The 17,503-nt window shown below is 42.7% G+C and overlaps 1 protein-coding gene across 2 annotated transcripts in view; it reads left to right on the forward strand.

The window, feature by feature from the left end:
- SGCZ (sarcoglycan zeta) overlaps positions 1-17,503 on the forward strand; it is a 4,297,431-nt gene that overhangs the window by 1,105,224 nt on the left and 3,174,704 nt on the right. The gene's annotated exons all lie outside the window — the stretch shown is intronic.

A 17,503-nucleotide genomic window follows, 5' to 3' on the forward strand; every position in this document is an offset into this window, starting at 1 on the left:
GCATGAATATTCATAGCCAAAGGACTTCTGGGTGTTTGAGTCAGCTTCACCCTGTAGATCACACTACGGTCCAAGACTCAAACTCCCTCAATTCAAACTCCTCTCACACACAACTCAGACCCCACCTGCCTGAATGGTTGCATATCCTTCCACCAACCATCCAGCCACCTCCTGTGAGAAAGTCATTTATTTTGCCCTGATCACCCCTATTTTTTTAGTGATATCGGTGGTTACTAACTGTGATTGTGCCCTGGGCTCTGCTAGCCAGGCCCAGGGCCAGTGCTCTGTTTAAAAGGTATAAGGTAATTAGGTATAATTACAATTGGTACTGACAACCTATCTGTAGGTCTCTAGTATATGGTAGGACATGCAGGTTTAGAGGCCCAGCAGATTTAATGTACTTAAGTGTGCGCTGCTGTGGTGCCTGCTGTCATTTTAAAAGTCAGCCTTGCAGGTTGCTTTGAAAATAAAGTAGATCCAAATTCAACTTTGGAATTAAAGGCACTTCCGGAGTTTAAAACTACCTTGTTACATTACAAGTCACCCCTAAGGTCTGCCCTAGGTTCCCCAGGGGTAAGTTGTCATGTTAAAATAAACAGGGACATTATAAAAGATGTTTTATATGCTCTTGTGAGAGAAAATTGCCTATTTAGTGTTTGCCCATTGTAGTACATTATCTAACATGAGAAAGCTTTATTTAACATAAATAAAGTCTATCTTTTGAAAGGAGTGAGCTAGAATAATAACTCAAAGTGTCAAATTAATAGCCGCAATGAAACCAACAACTTGCCATGGTTAGATTTATTATAACTATTGTAGGAAAGAAGTTATATAAGTGCTTTCCTAAAGTTACCCAATCCAGCTCTGTAGCAGCCTCTTCTGATTGGCCAGCCTTTGATAAGCTGAGGCAAGCTGCCTTAATGAAGTGTGAAGTGGTCTGAACTGAGACAAAGCAGACATCTGGTGGGAAATCTGCAGCAGCAGATGCCAGGACAGAAAGGGGACTAGGTAGAGAACTTGGTCTTCAAAGGGAGAAAGACAGTGAGGGCATGAACCAGGCCCACCCCCACTTCTTGCACTCACCGCCAGGTGGGAACCCCTGTAATTTAATTAGGAGAGGGACTGGAAGGGGGTGTAGAGGAAAGTTAGTCACATCTGTGGGTTGGGTTAGGTAGACCTGAACCTCCAGGAAAGATTTTCTCCATTTTGATTTTTGTGGAAGAGTGCTTTCTGGGACAAGAATATGCCACACTTATGGGGAAGTTGTGATCACAGGGGGTTGTACCCTGCAACACATTATTCAGGGGTATCCCAACTTCTTGCCAGCCCAGAAACCTGGATAAATATCTACCCAACAACTCAGATACCTGCCTGGAAACAAGAAGAGGAAGTAGGATGGCCCGGCTGAACCCCTGTTCTGCACTACGAGGGACTGCACCTGCTGCACACTGTGGGCTTCTCCAAAGAGAACATTGCCTCGTTTAAAAGTTTGAGGAGTGGACTCCCTGAAAGTAACAGATACAAAAGAGCATCAAGAAGTCTCCTGCATCAACTCCACCAAGAAAAGCCCAGCTAACCAGAGTCCAGGGGACTTTTAAGGATTTGACAAAGATCATTGTAGGAATTGGAGTTTAAACTCTCCATGGAGTAACTCAGAGCTTCTGGAACCGTGGCTAGTGTTGTGGTGACTTCAAGATCAGAAAAAGACCTTCCATTTGAAGATCCAGAAGTTTGGAATTATTTGAAGATTTTTGGGTAAAAAACTCCATAAATTGTCTGACCTGTCATCGAGAGTCAAGCCGGCAACGTCAAACCATGACACAGTCTAAAAATCAGGATTGCCTCGCTGAAGCTCCAGAGCCCTTTGTCATCAATGTTGACAACCAAGACCTCCAGGATTTCACAGCCTCGGACTGAAGCAAGTCTCCATCATCGAATTGCAACCCAGCTTGCTGAGGAGATCCACTCGACGCCGAGAGAGAAAAACTCAAAAAAAGTGATTACATTCGAAGGTAACATTTTGACCGGCTCTAACCCCTCCATCATTTCTGACCCGTGCTCCATTGCGTTCAGCCTGAAACTTTTAATTGGTCCCGGTCAAGCAAAACCAGAAGTCCCTGGTTTGCTCTTTATGCTTTTGAGCTCCAGAAAGCATATTTTTACATATGATCTTTAAAAATTCATATCTCCGATTCCTACATTGGATTTTTGTTGTTTTGGTGTCAATTGGATAATAAAAATATTACCTATTTGTATAAATTGGTGTTGGATGTTTATTGTGTGTTGTGTCTTACTTTTTTACTGCCCTTGGTGTTTTTAAATGTTTTACACACCTGTCTCCTAAGCTAAGTCTGACTGCTCGTGAGCCAAGTTACCAAGGGTTGAGCAAGGACTATTGTAATGTGACCTTTCTGGACCTTATTTGGGATTGTTGTGTTGTTACTAACTATAGGTACCTACCTGCACCCACTAACAAACCACCTTCCAACACCTAAGCTCCTCAGGACCCCTACTTGTTAACACCCCACCCATATCAGAACCAGATCAGGAGGACGAGCGTTCTCTTACATCGCTCCTAAATTGTGGAACAACCTCCCACTTCAAATCAGAGCCTCCTCTTCCTTTCTTAAATTCTTTAAAAAGCTGAAGTGCTGGCTTTTCACCAGGATACCCTCTTGGGTGATAGTATGCTTTACAAATAAGGCCCAGGTTTTGCCTTTTGGAATGTGCAGCTGTTCATTCGCACAGGTATCTAATAACAGTTCTCACTATTAATGCCCAAAGAGCTGTTTAATATCAGGCACACACTTGCATCAAGTTTAATGTAGTCACTCATATGCCACTTGAGGTGGTTGCTTGTATGCCACTTCACCATCAGCATCACAGAACACTCCTGTGTTCTTCAGGCTACAGGGCTCTTGCATGTACTGACCTCAATTAAAAAAAATAGCTGCTAAACGCTACGGAAGTTAGTACATCAGCCTTTGTCAACTGCACAAGATTTTGCCAGATATTGCTAACAAACTCTCCTGGTAGGCAAAGACTGTCACAGGCATTTCTAGAAATGATCAGGAGCTGTGCAGTATTTCTTCACAAGGCATAAGCATACTACCACAGTGGCTCACCCATCGCCCTCACAAATTACTCTTTTTTGTACACTAAAGTCTGACATGCGAGTAGTTATAAGAATATCAGAGATCCAGCTTCAACAGCCATTAAAGTAGGCCTGTCATAACTTGTGTAGTAATATATAGAATTATAGACAGTTAACAGTGAATAAAAGTGATGTTTTTCACCGTCGGGTTGTGAGTGACATTACATAGACATCAAGAACGAAGCTTGAGTTGTCTATGATGTCATTCCAAACTCAAAAACATGCTCGGCGCCTGGCTGACCTGTTCGCTCTGCACGCTGCTCCACCTGTACCAGCACTGACCAACCAGCCTGGCTCCCATGGTCATCAGGTCCTTGCGACCTCCTCCCTCTACAGAGGCTCACTGGACTTACCTGTAAATCCCTCTGTACAGTGCATTTTTAAGTATACCCCTTCATCTTTGCGCACCAGCTTCAAAGATCTCAGCACTCTGCTCACGGCTGATCCGTGACGCTCCCAAATTTCTCCTGCTGGAACTTTGGACCTGGTCCTGACATTGACCTTAAACAAGAAGGTGAACTGCATGACAAAATTGCCTGAATTTCTAAGCATTTTTCTGCTTTTTCCCCATTGTTTCCTATAGTGGGTCATTGCGCATAAAAGTGATATTTCTTTCTTTCCAAAATTGTTTCTCCGAAAGTACTTACCTTAGAACCGTGTTCTTGGTCTTCAAAATTATGTTAAAATGTATTTAATATTATTTTTGCAAATTGGTCCCAGATTTATTCTGGAGTCTGTGTCTCATTTATTGCCTCTGTGAGCACAACAAGCACTTATCACTGCCCTCTGATAAGCCTAACTGCTTACCCATGCTACCACAAAATAAGAGTTAGTATTATCTACTTATACCTCTGCATACCCATTGGAGATTCCCCGGACTCTCTACATAGTGTACTTCATTTTAGTACACTGTACAGAGAGCCAGTTTCCTACAACAATGCTACTCAGTTGACATCAGAAAAAATGCTCCAAAGGTCAGTAGAAATAAAATCTTACATCACCGCTTTTCGATGTAGCTGATTACTGTTACTCCCACTGGACAATGCCAGTGTGATTGCTCACTGAATCAGTTCTGTACCTGGTAATTTTAGGGCTTTTAAAAATAAATACAACTTTATGAGCTCTATTGATACATGGTGCTTTCCTATTGTACAACTCCACCTTTGTCTGTAAATTGCAAATTGCACAGGCATATACGAAACAGACACAAATTGCACAGTTTTCTTTAGTTAGTTCACACAAAGAAAGAGTTTGCTTTTAGTACTGCTTCATGTAAGGCAGGGTTGTGGTGCGTTTGTGATGCCCATGAAGGCTTTCAGATTCAAAGAGGAAAAACAAAAAATTCAAGTTGGTTTCAGAACTACTCATTTTAAATATGACATGCCAGAGGAAAATACTGCTAGCCCAAAAGCTTTGGCACAAAGAAAATGGTATGTTTAAAATGACATAATCTCCCAAACTCCCTCTAAATTAAGTTTTAAGTTTTGGCTAAATGCGGTTTTAGCTATCTGCTTGCCAGACATGTTGTTCCCAATATATTTAGAGTGGCCCAGGGCTGGAATGGGAAAGGAACCCAGCCCAGCAGATTTCTGCTCGACCGGCCCTGGGTGTGGGGGGCGAAGGGGGAGTAATTAGAAGCACAACTCCTGGGGACGGGGGGGTAATAAGAAGCACCACTCCTGCTTTTGTTACAGGGGCCGATATTGCAGCACTGCTGTAAAACCACCCCCCATGGCCACAAAACTGGCCCACACCCCTCCGGCCCACCGCGGAAACGCCCGGTGTCCGCTACAGCCAGTCCAGCCCTGACCAAGGCCTCAAGGGCGATTTGGATATTATACCAGGTGATCAGGGCCATACTTGACAAGATGAACCCAGTCATGGACCCTGCACTGAGATACTTGCTGGGGAATGATGGAGGCTTGTTGGCTGCCTTGGGAGGGGTACAAGGGAGGGTGAGGATCGTGATGTGGTGTTGTGGGGAGGTCTGTTTGATCATGTTGCGCATGTCATTTTGTTTGTTTGCAAAACCCTCAAATATAGTTAGAAAAAAACACAATGTCACTTGATTTTTACTATTACTTTCAATGCTTCTCTAGGCACCAGGGGGTGGTTGGAGGTTTTCTCAAAATCTTATTCTTCAGGAGTCTAGAAGGGCAGGCAGTAAAAGGAGATGGGGTTGTGTGCAGTGAATATTAACAATCTCTTTCTAAAATGTTATTTTCTAATTTAGAGTAGAGGTGGAAAAGCGTAACTAATCGCACATATAGTCATGTAATACAATAAAGGGAGAAAAATACAACATACAGACATGGGCAGAGAGAAAATAAAACAAGAAAGATTAATGTGAATACATTTTCAAGGATGTCAATTTAGCAATGGAAATCGTGCGTTATCATAGCTTGAAAAGCAAAAATGCCTGAGATACCCTGCGTCTAGAGTTCTGTTCCAGCTGGCTTTTCTGCAAGTCCGCATCTGTTTATACCCAATTTTGATACTGCCATCAAGGCCAGACTGGGAACCCAAAGCAGCCCTGGCAATTTTGTCGGAGAAGCCCCCCACCCCAACCCCGGAGGGGAGGGGGTGCAAGTGTGAAGCACTGCTGCTTTTGTTACTGGGGTGGGATGTTGCAGCAGTGCAGCAAAACCGGACCCCGGTAACAACATTTGGTCCCAACATTGCCAAACCGGCTCCCACCCTTCCAGCCTCCCGGGGAAACGCCTGATACCCGCTGTGGCCAGTCCGACCCTGGCATTTGGTCACCCTCTTTCTCGTACTTTGAGGAGTTTGTTGCCTTCTCCTTTTATCATTGTTCTGATTTATTAACTTGTACCCTTCCACCATTGTCGTTGCTGGGAATTACTTTTTTCTTTTACTTTTTTCTTAAATACTTTCTTGCTTTCCCCGGTCTGCTGTTTCCCCTTTAACATTCGCCCCATCTCCTATGTTGCTCCTCTCGCATATCGTCATCACCATTTTAAAAACATTTTACCCTTGAAAGATGGGTTTCTGCCATCTTGAAATGTTAAATTAGAAAAGACAATGAAAGCGACAACATTTACCTTTTGTGCGCCAGGATTTTACTTCATGACTGCTTCAAAAGATTGTTGTGATCATGTATTATGTAATCATCACGGCAAATCTTTACTGGGCCTACCTTACTTTGTTTTCCACTTATTTTACTTTCCATTTACCATTCTGTGAGAAATGGGGGTCTCTATTTGGCAGAGGTAGGTACCTTTTTCAAAATAATAACCCTTGCTTCTAGTCAGGGTAAGGGGGATACACACTTTAGATAACCCCTGCCCACCCCCTTGGTAGCTTGGCATGAGCAGACAGGCTTATCCCAAAGGCAATGAGTAAAGTATTTGTACCAACACTCACATTAACACAGTGAAAACACCACAAATAGACACCACACCAGATTAGAGAAATACAATTTCTTTATCTAAACTAAACAAGACCAAAATGACAAAAATCCAGCATACACACTTAAAAATATGACTTTCAAAAGGTTTCAAGAACTTGTACCATAGAAAACTATGGATGCGTGACTTTAACATAAAGTACCTGAAGATGCGTCAAAATTCACAAGGCCAAACAGCAGCAGAGTAAGGAACCGTTGGAAAACACAGTGATGCATCAGTTCCTGAGTCCTTGGGGAGGCGAGGCAACAGTTATTGCTGCACACAGGAGAAGTGATGCGTCAAATCCGGACTGTAGGGGGAAGTGAGGCGTCAAAATATGAGACAGTTCGAGTCTGTGGGTGATGCATGGAAATGTTGGCGCACAGGTATGATGCGTGACACACCGGATGTGATGCGTTGCTCTGCAAAGCTTCGCGCTGTCCGGCATCGGTGCTGGGAGCTGTGCGGTGAGACTTTGCGCCGCCCGGCAAGACTCGGTGAGGCTTTGCGTCGTCCGGCGTCCGTTCCAAGAGACCTTGCACGGCTTTACGATGCTTTGCGCCTGTTCTTGCAGAGATTAGCTGTAAAACCCACCTCTGGGGCCTTGTAAATGGAAGGAGGCGCCTCAGGCAAGGTTAGGACTCACAGATGGCAGAGTCAAGCAGCACCAGCAGATTTGCATGAAGTCTTTTGTGTCCCTTAGACTTCAGAACAGGAGGCCAGCACGTCAGGCCCTTGGAGATCTCCTTCAAGCAGGGGACACAGCACACAGCAAAGTCCTTCTCCTTTCCTTGGCAGAAACAGTAACGGCAGGCCAACCCCAGACACACAACAAGGGCGGTGCTTCTCCTCAATCTCTCCAGCTCTTCTCCTTGGCAAAGGTTCCTCTTGAATTCCAGGAATGATTCAAACTCTGGGGTTTTGTGTCTGATACTTATACCCTAAAATGTCTTCGTTCTCTTTGTGCAAGGGGCTCTGAGCCCAATTCAAACCAGTTCGGGAGGGCACTCTGCAAGTGCACCACAACATCCATTGTCAGTGTGAACCTTGGCTCCAGATACACCACAGGGGGGCAGAGCCAGCATTGTGGAAGGCAGGCACAGCCCTTTTCAGGTACAGGTGCTACTCCTCCCACCACTCCAAATGCAGATCAGGCCTATTCAGCCTAGTGCTGACTCATCCAGACTCCTGGAGCTACTGCACCTCCCCAGCTCCTGCCACTTCAAAGTCAGACAGTCAATCCACAAACAGGCAGAGGCACACAGGATGGTTGAACAAGAAAATAGCCACTTTCTAAAAGTGGTATTTTCAAACACACAATTTAAAAAATATCTTTACTAAAAAATATGTTATTAAATCCTGAGTTCAGGTATACCAAATTTTATTTTTCCATCTTATTCCTATTGGAAGATATGCTTGTAAAATGTTATAAGGCATTCTCGATTCTGTCCAACGGGACAAGATAGCTTTTCAATAATGAAAAACGAAATTGGCTGTATTTCACTATCAGGACATGTTACACACACAAGTGCATGTCCTACCTTTCACATACACTGCTTCCTGCCTAGGGGAGTACCTTGGGCCTACCCTAGGGGTGCCCTATATGTAAGAGAAGGGAAGGTTAGGGCCTGGAAAGTGGGTGCACTTGCCAAGTCAACATGGCAGTTAATAAACTGCACACAGGCACAGCGGTGTCAGGCCTGAGACATCTTTTCAGGGCTACTCATGTGGGTGGCACAATCAGTGCTGCAAGCCCACTAGTAACATTTGATTTGCCAGCCCTGGCACACTCAGTGCACTTTACTAGGGACCTACTGGTAAAACAAATATGCTCATCAGAGAGAACCAATCACAATATCAATTTACACAGAGATCATATGCATCTAGCAGTGATCAGCAGTGGTAAAATGCCCAAAGTCCTAAAGCTAACAAAAACAGGTCAGGAAAAAATAGGAGGGAGAAGCAAACATTTTGGGGATAAACCTGCAAAAAGGGCCATTTCCAACACATTCTAACATAGCCCTCCACCTAGTTAGAACTGTAAATTGAAAAGAACTAAATGCCTCCCGTGCATCAAGGTATCAAGTTGCATGTACGCACGTGTCAAAGTAAATATGCATCACATGGCATTTGCACATGTGAATCGTAATGCATGCATAGTCATGGGTGGCCATCTCGGAATAGATTCTCTTAATAGAAAAACAATCGCAAGCTTGATGGTCAAGTGTGTGCATGCACGATGATGATGTCAGCAAAAAAAATTGGTAAAACCAATAGCAATACAGTTTAGAGCAGGAACATATTGACTTTGCCAGTGCTTGTTAAAATCTAGCAAGGAAAAGTGAAGACGCTGTCATTGGTTACAGTTCACGAAATAGTATGTCATCCTTGGAACAATCTTTCAATCTTTTTCATCTGCAAAAAAAATTAGGAACTACATTGACTGGTAAATATATAATTTCATTTTCATTTTTAAACTAGCCACTAGTCAGGGTCTTTAAAAATGTATTAACAAAGCAAAGGATACAAAGAAACATCATTTTGTCATTCTTTGCTCTTTTTAGTCCACAAAATGTGTGGTGAATTGCAACGTGGCTATTCCATTGGCATCCAGTGGTCACTCTAGCTTTTTCCTCTCATCCGTATAGAACGCTGGTGCTCTAAATCTGCTAGTTTAGAGCTTTGTGTGCCTTCTGCATCACGAGTTCTAAGAAATATTATACCTATAAAGTCCGGAAAGAGAACCACCCAAGATCTACTGAACCCCTTGCCATTTTCACATTCCACCTAGCCAAGCATTGTGAGTGGGGCAAATACTGAGGTTGGGGCAGGGAACAGAATCCACTGAGGACAGGTGTGGTGCACATTCAAGATATTCCATTTTCCATGGTCCTCTCTTCCCATAATGAAAACACCGGAATAATATCATGCCTAAATTGCTCAATGGCTAATTTGAAAACCATCTATGAACCAAAGTGGACACCCTGATGCTCTCTCTTGAACCCCAGAATCGGGGAACGACTAATAAAAATGGCAGGTGGGGGTCTGGTTAGCAGAGACATTGTGCATTGTTGACACTGTCACTGGATATAATACTGCAACCTATTTATACCCTTCATTTTAATGAGGATTCTTCATTTTCTGTTCAATGCAAAGATACACACTTTGCTATATGTGTGTGTATATAAAAATACTAATTGATATAAGTGTTTGTCTTTTACTACACTGCCACTAGTAAATATACAAATCACTACACGAGGTTACATTTAAAAGCATATGCATTTATAATTCTTCAGTCCTACCATGTACTAAAATGCAACTCAAAGAATTCAGAGATTGCCACGGAACCCCCTACCAAGAGGCGAGTCACCTCCCCCTCCCTTAGCCATTTTCCAAACTGCAACCATTGCACCTTCACATACATCAGGGACAACTTGCTTGGTGCCAAAAAAGGTTGCAGTTTATTAATACATAAACATTTATATATTATACATTTTCCTCTTCATGGTCATACATAACATTCTGTTGACTCATTTAACGCTTTTGCCATGATAGCTCATTTAGTCCATTCTTGTTCTTTATCTGCTCTCAGACATATCACTTTCTGAGGAGGGGTCCAAATACCATGGCGACTGTTGCAACAGTGCAAGGCTTCAACTGCTACCGACTTGGTGGGTGTCCGTCCGGGTTCGCCGGGCTGCAAGTGCCGTTCCTCTAGCCATCAAACCCATCTTGGCCCCTTCCTGATCCTCTGGGTCCCTGCCATGTGGCATCCCGAGAACCCCATGTGAGCACTTCATCTATCAAGCCTGCGGCTGAGTTCTACCTCTCGCTCCTTTGGTACCCCTTCCATGAGGTATCCCAAGGGCCCTGAGGGAGCCTCCCTTCTACTCTCTCTGAGGCTACTGACCACTATTGGCTCCCTCAGTGCCCCTGCCGTGAGGCATCCCAAAGACACTGCATGAGCCTTCCATCTACTTCTAGCAATTTTCTCCCTTTTTCTATTGTTCGAGGTTTTCTTCTGCCATGCTGCCTACAGTTCACCGATCGGAGGGAGCTCCCCCCTTGGCCCACTATGCTTACCCACCGTTTATGTGAACCCCATCTGTTCCAGCACCCCCACAATATTGAGCAAGGACACATCCATCCCTACCCCTGATTGGGGGAGGCCAAGTCCAACCTGGGGTGACCATTCGCAGTTGCCCCTTTTTCCCGGGCATGCACTCTGGGGCAGGGGAGATGCTTTCCGCCTCCGGGCGGCGTTTGTCCCAGGCTCCCATTGGGTCCGGCTTTGCCTTCCCCTGCCCGGACTCCGAAGCAATGTACTCTTCCGTCGTTATTTTGTACATATGGAACTCATCTAATCAATGTCAGCAATGTGTCAATCTATGAGACATTATAAAAGTATGCTGTGAGACATACAGACAGTCTCAGAGATTTGTGATCATGTTCTTTATTTCTAGAGCTCTGAAGCGGTATGAATTTGTCGGTGCTGTGAAAAACATTTTATATGATCAAGGGATACTTATAAGTATCCCTTTCAATAACATTCATCTACATAAAGTGTGTCAATCGCCACACACACGGGAACTCCTGAGATTCTAAAACAACGGTGTGTGTTTCACTGTGTAGGTTATGTTATAAAGTTTGTAGAGCGCATGGCTGCCCCAGCAAAGGGGAGTCCCAGCAAACGGAAGACCGGCGAAGTGCTCAATCCATTAATTAGAGAATAGATAGATTTTTATAGCCTTACAGAAAACTATGTGATCATGAATGCATCTAATGTTCCCCAGGAGGGAGTTCCAAAGTTTTGGAGCTTAAGCTCAAAGCAAACTTCCTCCGGCTCTGGCTTACTTGACCCGCGGTATAACCGCCAGGTGTTAATTACAGGAGCACAAGAGACGGGATGGCGTGTACAGAGTAAGAAGATCTGCCAGAATATCTGGGGATTGGAACTTGAAAATCCGGTGAGTAATACACAGAGTTTTAAAAAGAACACGCTTTTCCACAGGGAGCCAATGGAGTCAGGAGTACTTGACATAAATTCTCTTGCTAGGATTGGACGCAGGTATCCTCATTATAACTATATCCCTAAATAAAGAGCTGCCAGAACACACAAACTGTGCTGCACAACTTGAGAGAAAAATAGCAGGCGGGGCCCCATGGCAAAGGTAAATGTGCATGTTTAGATCTGTTCATGCTTAGCTCTATTCCTACTCCTAGGGGTATACTTTAATTTTGCTGCTATTAACCAATCCCTGTCTCAGTTCATAAAGATAGTTTGAATGTGTAGATCTACTCACCTGGAGGTCTACTCTTACAATGAGGTTTAAATTGCCACTTTGTTGCTACTCATCCTTTCTGTGTGTGGAATTACACCTAGTTGTAGATTTACAAATCACCACCCCCTCAAATTCGGTGCTGTAGACTTCAACGACTGACCGAATGAGTATATAACTAAGATTAGTAATGTTACACCTGTTTGTAGAGATGGCTGCCACTATCATCAAAAATCTATCCATTGACATTATTAGGAAAAGGTATTTTAAATTAATGTAAAATAAATATTGTTGGATTTGTGATTAAAAATAATGAAAACATATTTCCTGATCTCCTACACAAGTCAGACTACCATAGTGAAAATGATGACACACCCGCACCAAGATGTAACATATTACATTAAATTTTTTTGTTTTTTTAATTCACATTTACATTAACTTGTTATAATTACATTAAATTAATCAAAATTTAAGTTTGAATTCCTCCGCATCTACCATATCGTTTGGGTTGAAGGTGTCAATCTTAGAATAAAGTTATGTATTTTTAAATTTGGAATTAATTTGTTTTAGATAAATCAGTAATTGCAATATAATTGATTTTACGTGTGTTTACATGTATCAAAAACATTAACCTTTATACATTGTAAACTAAAATAGAATATTTTAAAATAAAAAAATCGTTTGAATAATGTTTATTTATTATTGTTTAATATAATGCATATATTTTTTGGGGGGGATTAGTGTGATTGCCTCCCTCTATTGTTTTCAAACCAAATTCTGCAGCACCATTTGTGTACCATATGGGATGCTTTACTTACTCCAGGGCTTACCTAGAGTACATTTAAGTTTATTTTTCCAGTACCCCTACTGTTGTAGGTTTATATATATGTTTGTGAATTTTAATTTGCTTATGTGGGTGTGTTTGTTTTAGTATGTCTGTCCCTTAACACCTCTTTCAATTTCCCTTAAGCCCACACATGTTAAAGTAATTATTCCCAAACATCCAATCAGGCTTAATTTTCCGTTCCACATTTATACTAAATTCTATACTTTCATGTGCAGAGATCTCTGGCACAGTACAGAAAAGATTGGATCCCTACCCAGAGGTTTGTAAATTGCATTTTTAAGCATGTACAGTAGTTTTATTTTATATACTCCGAAATTGCTTTTGAATATAGGACCCAGAGTGTGCAAGGTGTAGAGGAAGTTAAAGAGTAAAGGGAGAGATGGGGGTTTAATAATAGAAGATATAGAGAAATGGAAAGATTTAAAACAGCATAGTGTGTGGAGGAAGAGAAGAAGGTGAGTAGACTGGAGAAGTGATGATAAAATGCTCAGGATGGCAGACAGAACCTAAAGAGAAAAAAGGTTAACAGAATTAGCTTTATGTAGGGGCTGCAGGAGACATAGATTAAGAGCTTAGTGCCATGGTCGAGGTAAATATTTTGCACCTCCCTTTACCTTTATTGTGTGTATACTGTACATCGTTCCCCTCACCAGCTTGCACTCCGGCCCCTGTTCACTCGGCCTGAAAGAGGGGCAACCAACCTTCTCTTATGAAACTATGCTGGTTATTTTTTGTCTTTACACATCAAATATGCATGATACATTTTATGCAGCTTCATTTGGAAATTGTGTATGCTTAATAATTTAATACCACATAAAGTATCATTTATAAGCCTAAACTATAGAAGCTTTTGTTGAGGTGTGTGCCACAGCTTGGCAGGTCAAAGTTTATTGTCAATTTTAAAAAAAGTACAACTGATGTGTAGAAATTGGACTAGATGAGGAGTAGTTGCAACAACAATGTTGTACCAGCTCTGCTCACCATGCTTATAAATAACAATCCCCATATTTGCATTATGCAAAGCTGATCATGGGCAAAATGGTGTGTGTTGTTCGGGGAAGGCCATAGAATTAACACCAAAACTGGGACTGTTGAACATATGGGATCTCACGGAAGCTGAACAGCAGTTTAGCACACTGAGCTACACGCTGGTGAAACGAGAACTGGCTAGAGCGTGGGGGGGGGGTGCATGCCCACCGCTAGTCACAATCTGGACCAAAGAAATGGACAGATGCATGTTGGCAGAAACTGAGGTGTTCAGGGCTCGGGGATTTCCCAAGAAATGGGAAAGGAAGTGGTCACTTTGGAATAAGCATCGGGGGGTTTATGTGTGTCACCTGTGTTTGAAATGGAAATGCATAGACAGGCAGGTTCTGTAGGACATGTTTAATATGCATAAGGGAATCAATGTCCATGCGATTATTCTGTTGAGAATCTTGAACTTGTCGTTCAATCATGTATGTATGGTTAAGATTGAAACCAAAAAAAAATAAAAATGGTGTGTGTTGGAGAGTGCCTGGCTCATACCTGGAAAATTGAGAATTCATCATAGACACATGGAGGATGGCAGGCTCAGGCATGGAAGATGGATTATGCCTCATACACACATGAACACAAATGTTCTGTGTGCTAGACACCTCTCTTAAGGGAAGGTGATATCCTTTAAGCACTAAAGATGCAACCTTGAAGCCTTTATGGTCATATAAGACTCTATTCACATTTTATTTTTAGTATGTTAAGTGGGACTCCTGTAGTATTCTTTACATACTCTTATATGCGTTTGCGAATTGATCCCATAACATCTAAAATATAAATAAAATGTAGTTATATGAGAAATTTTCCTATACAACTAGTACAAAAAAAAGGACTCCGCCCTCTTTGCACTTTTACAAATTGGGAATTGGTAGTTGCAGGACCAATTCACAATGTGTTGGAAGGAGTACTCAAAACATTTTGTGAACAGATCCCTTCGATACCTTGATTCATGGCACTGTCGTAAAGCTGAAGCCTTGTAGCCAAAAGTAGCAGTAAAGTTCACCATCCTAAATCTATTGCAAGTCTTTCTGCTGTGGCACAAACATGTGAGACAAGCATGGTGCATCAAGATGGAAGGCCATAGGACATTTACCAAGTAAATTGTGACCCTGGAGCATTTCTCTTGTAACTAACCAACCAACCTTAGTAACTTGTCATCCTAAAAGCACACGGGCCATGCATTTGTAAGTAACATTATTATATTGTGCCCCAGTTTTTGGGCAATGGCAGATGTCAGTTTATTCTTTTTGCTTGTTAGCTTAGCTCTTACATTTTTGATTTGATAGCTAGTGTGAAGCAAATAAATCTTAAATTTCCTTGATAAGCTTGCATCACACCCCGTTGAAATTCATGGCATTGCTGTGTGTTAATAGGCATAAAGAACTGGCGCTGTTGCGATTTTCCCATAATCCTTTTTATTTGTGGCCCTCCATGCAAACACAAATATGCCTATGTGGGTTTGATTGCTTTTTTTCAGTAGTTGATGGCACTTGGGCATAGACCATTGATTATGGAAGCTGCTGAAGGTGAAGTCATTTTATAATAATACGTGTTTATTCCTCATTCCCTGGAATCGAATCAATTTACAGCAGGATTCTAGGAACAATGTGCTGGCAAGGTTATCGTTGGCTCGCGAGATTTAATACCACCGCCATTAGGAATGAGAGCGAGGCCCCTAGCATAGCATAGATTTTCATAACCTGCAGCCTTTGAAGAAAAGGCTACACTGCTTCCTCGTGATTATACTCGCATCACCGTCACACATTCTCATTTCAAGATTTTACGGCCTCATGATTGAATCGTAAACAAGGCAACCGGCATTAAACTTTGCCACCTCGCGCGCGCGCCCGATCTATACTCTGGCTCTCGGAAGAGGAACTCCCGCCGTCCATCTGGACCAGAAATCGCACAAGTCATGTCCAAAGCAGCACGTGAGACCATTCCCAGAAGTGAAAAACAACTGTTTAAGAAGCTAACCGAGAACTCCATTTGCGTTCGCTCAGCTATTGTTCGGAAGAAGCAGTAAACCATTATAATCACCTTTTATTATCTATATTTCAGACCAGTAAAACCTTGCCGTCAGCAGATCCGAGCCGGGTAATGGCTTTCACAAACATAACCCAGTTAAAGACTCTGTAATACTGTCGCAATTTAGCCCGCCCTTCGAATGATTGCGGAATTTATTTGCCGAGGAAATCGATAGGATGAAAGAGCGCTTTCAGCTGCTCTCGCTGTTCTCGAAAGGGCCTCTCTGGCAAACTTTCAATCACATTCGCAAACGTGCATTTCATTCTTCTGAGGAATAAACAAATCAAATGCTCAAGCTGAACTTTCCTCAATCGTGACAATATGCACCGAGTCATTTTCATATTCATCAGCCTGTGGTGGATTTGGACGCGGGTGGCATTTGGAGATTTAAACACATTCAGTACGGATTCCGCTGGATATTATTTACATTTACATGCTATACAATTTAATAAAGTTCCAAGTTCGAGATTTCTGCCCTTTGCGCAACAAGAAGAATGTGAATGAATGAGCAGAAAGTGTTTTTCAAGGGCATCCTTAAGAAGCCGGTGCCCAAACAGGCCTGTCAAGTACCCGGGATAAAATGGCGTTCCTGCGGCTATCCCTGATGGCGGACAAACCAGACACTGCTCTCAACCGTTCAATGGGAAAGCATATGCATGCAGTGAGGAGAGGCCCAGAGCCCAGAAAGATGAAGGGGCATATTATCAACGGCCAGCGATAATTATCCCTGGCCGTGCTTACCGATCATAATATTATCGCAGGATATCTCTGGAATTCATCGCCTTGGTAGCCGGTTATTAAAAACGCGTTTCTCCAGGGCGATAAACATTCCAGAGATAGCGAGGTTATCTCCCTTTTGCAGGGAACATCGCTGGTTTTCCAGCAATGTTCCCTGCAAAACGGCGATAACCTTGCTGATACGACCCACAGGGTCGTATCAGCATAATCCATCCCCTATGTTAGGGATGGTCAGGATTTTAGCAGACGTTAGATTTTGGCGAAAACTGCTGTTTTCACCAAAATCTAACGTCTGACTAAAACCATGTGGGCTGCCTTGTAAATATTGCGATGTAAACATAAGTGATATTTGCAAGGTAGTCCATCCGGGGTACGCCCAGTGACGCCCACTTTGCATCTCATTGGAGATGCAAAGGGAGGCGTTGGGAAGAGGGTGCTAACATGCATAATCGCATGTTAGCACCCTCTTGTAAATAGGGCGCTTTTTTTATCTCCGCTTTTTTGGCTTTGTAAGCCAAAAAAGCGGAGATAAAGCCCTTGTAAATATGCCCCATGGGGCATATCATCAAGGCGGCGCTATGAAATTATCGCCACTTTTGCATCCGTTTTCGGGCCAAAAGCGTGTTTTGCTGACTTAGCGCCCATCACAACAAACGCCCCGCTTTGCATCTCTAATGAGATGCAAAGTTGGCGTACCGTCCCAAAATAACTGGAGAAATGTCGCTAACCGACATTTCTCCAATTATCAATGGGCATGCTAACAAGCATAGAGATAAGAAAAGTAGCGCTAACCGCGGTTGTCGCTACTTTCCTTACGCCTGCTTTTAGTTTGACTTATGTAAGTTATGGGGTAGGGGGTGCACTCCTCAATTTATCAAATTTGTTTTCGTAATCAATCGGTGCTGCAGGAAGCAAGAGCTGTCAACAGTTGCTGAGAAGAAATCCAAGTTAGTCACAAGTATGGAGGCTTGTATTTGCTGCACACTGTTCAAAGGTGTATGAACACCCCTTTTTA

This window comes from Triturus cristatus, chromosome 2_2, assembly GCF_964204655.1.
Source record: "Triturus cristatus chromosome 2_2, aTriCri1.1, whole genome shotgun sequence".
NCBI lineage: Eukaryota > Metazoa > Chordata > Amphibia > Caudata > Salamandridae > Triturus > Triturus cristatus.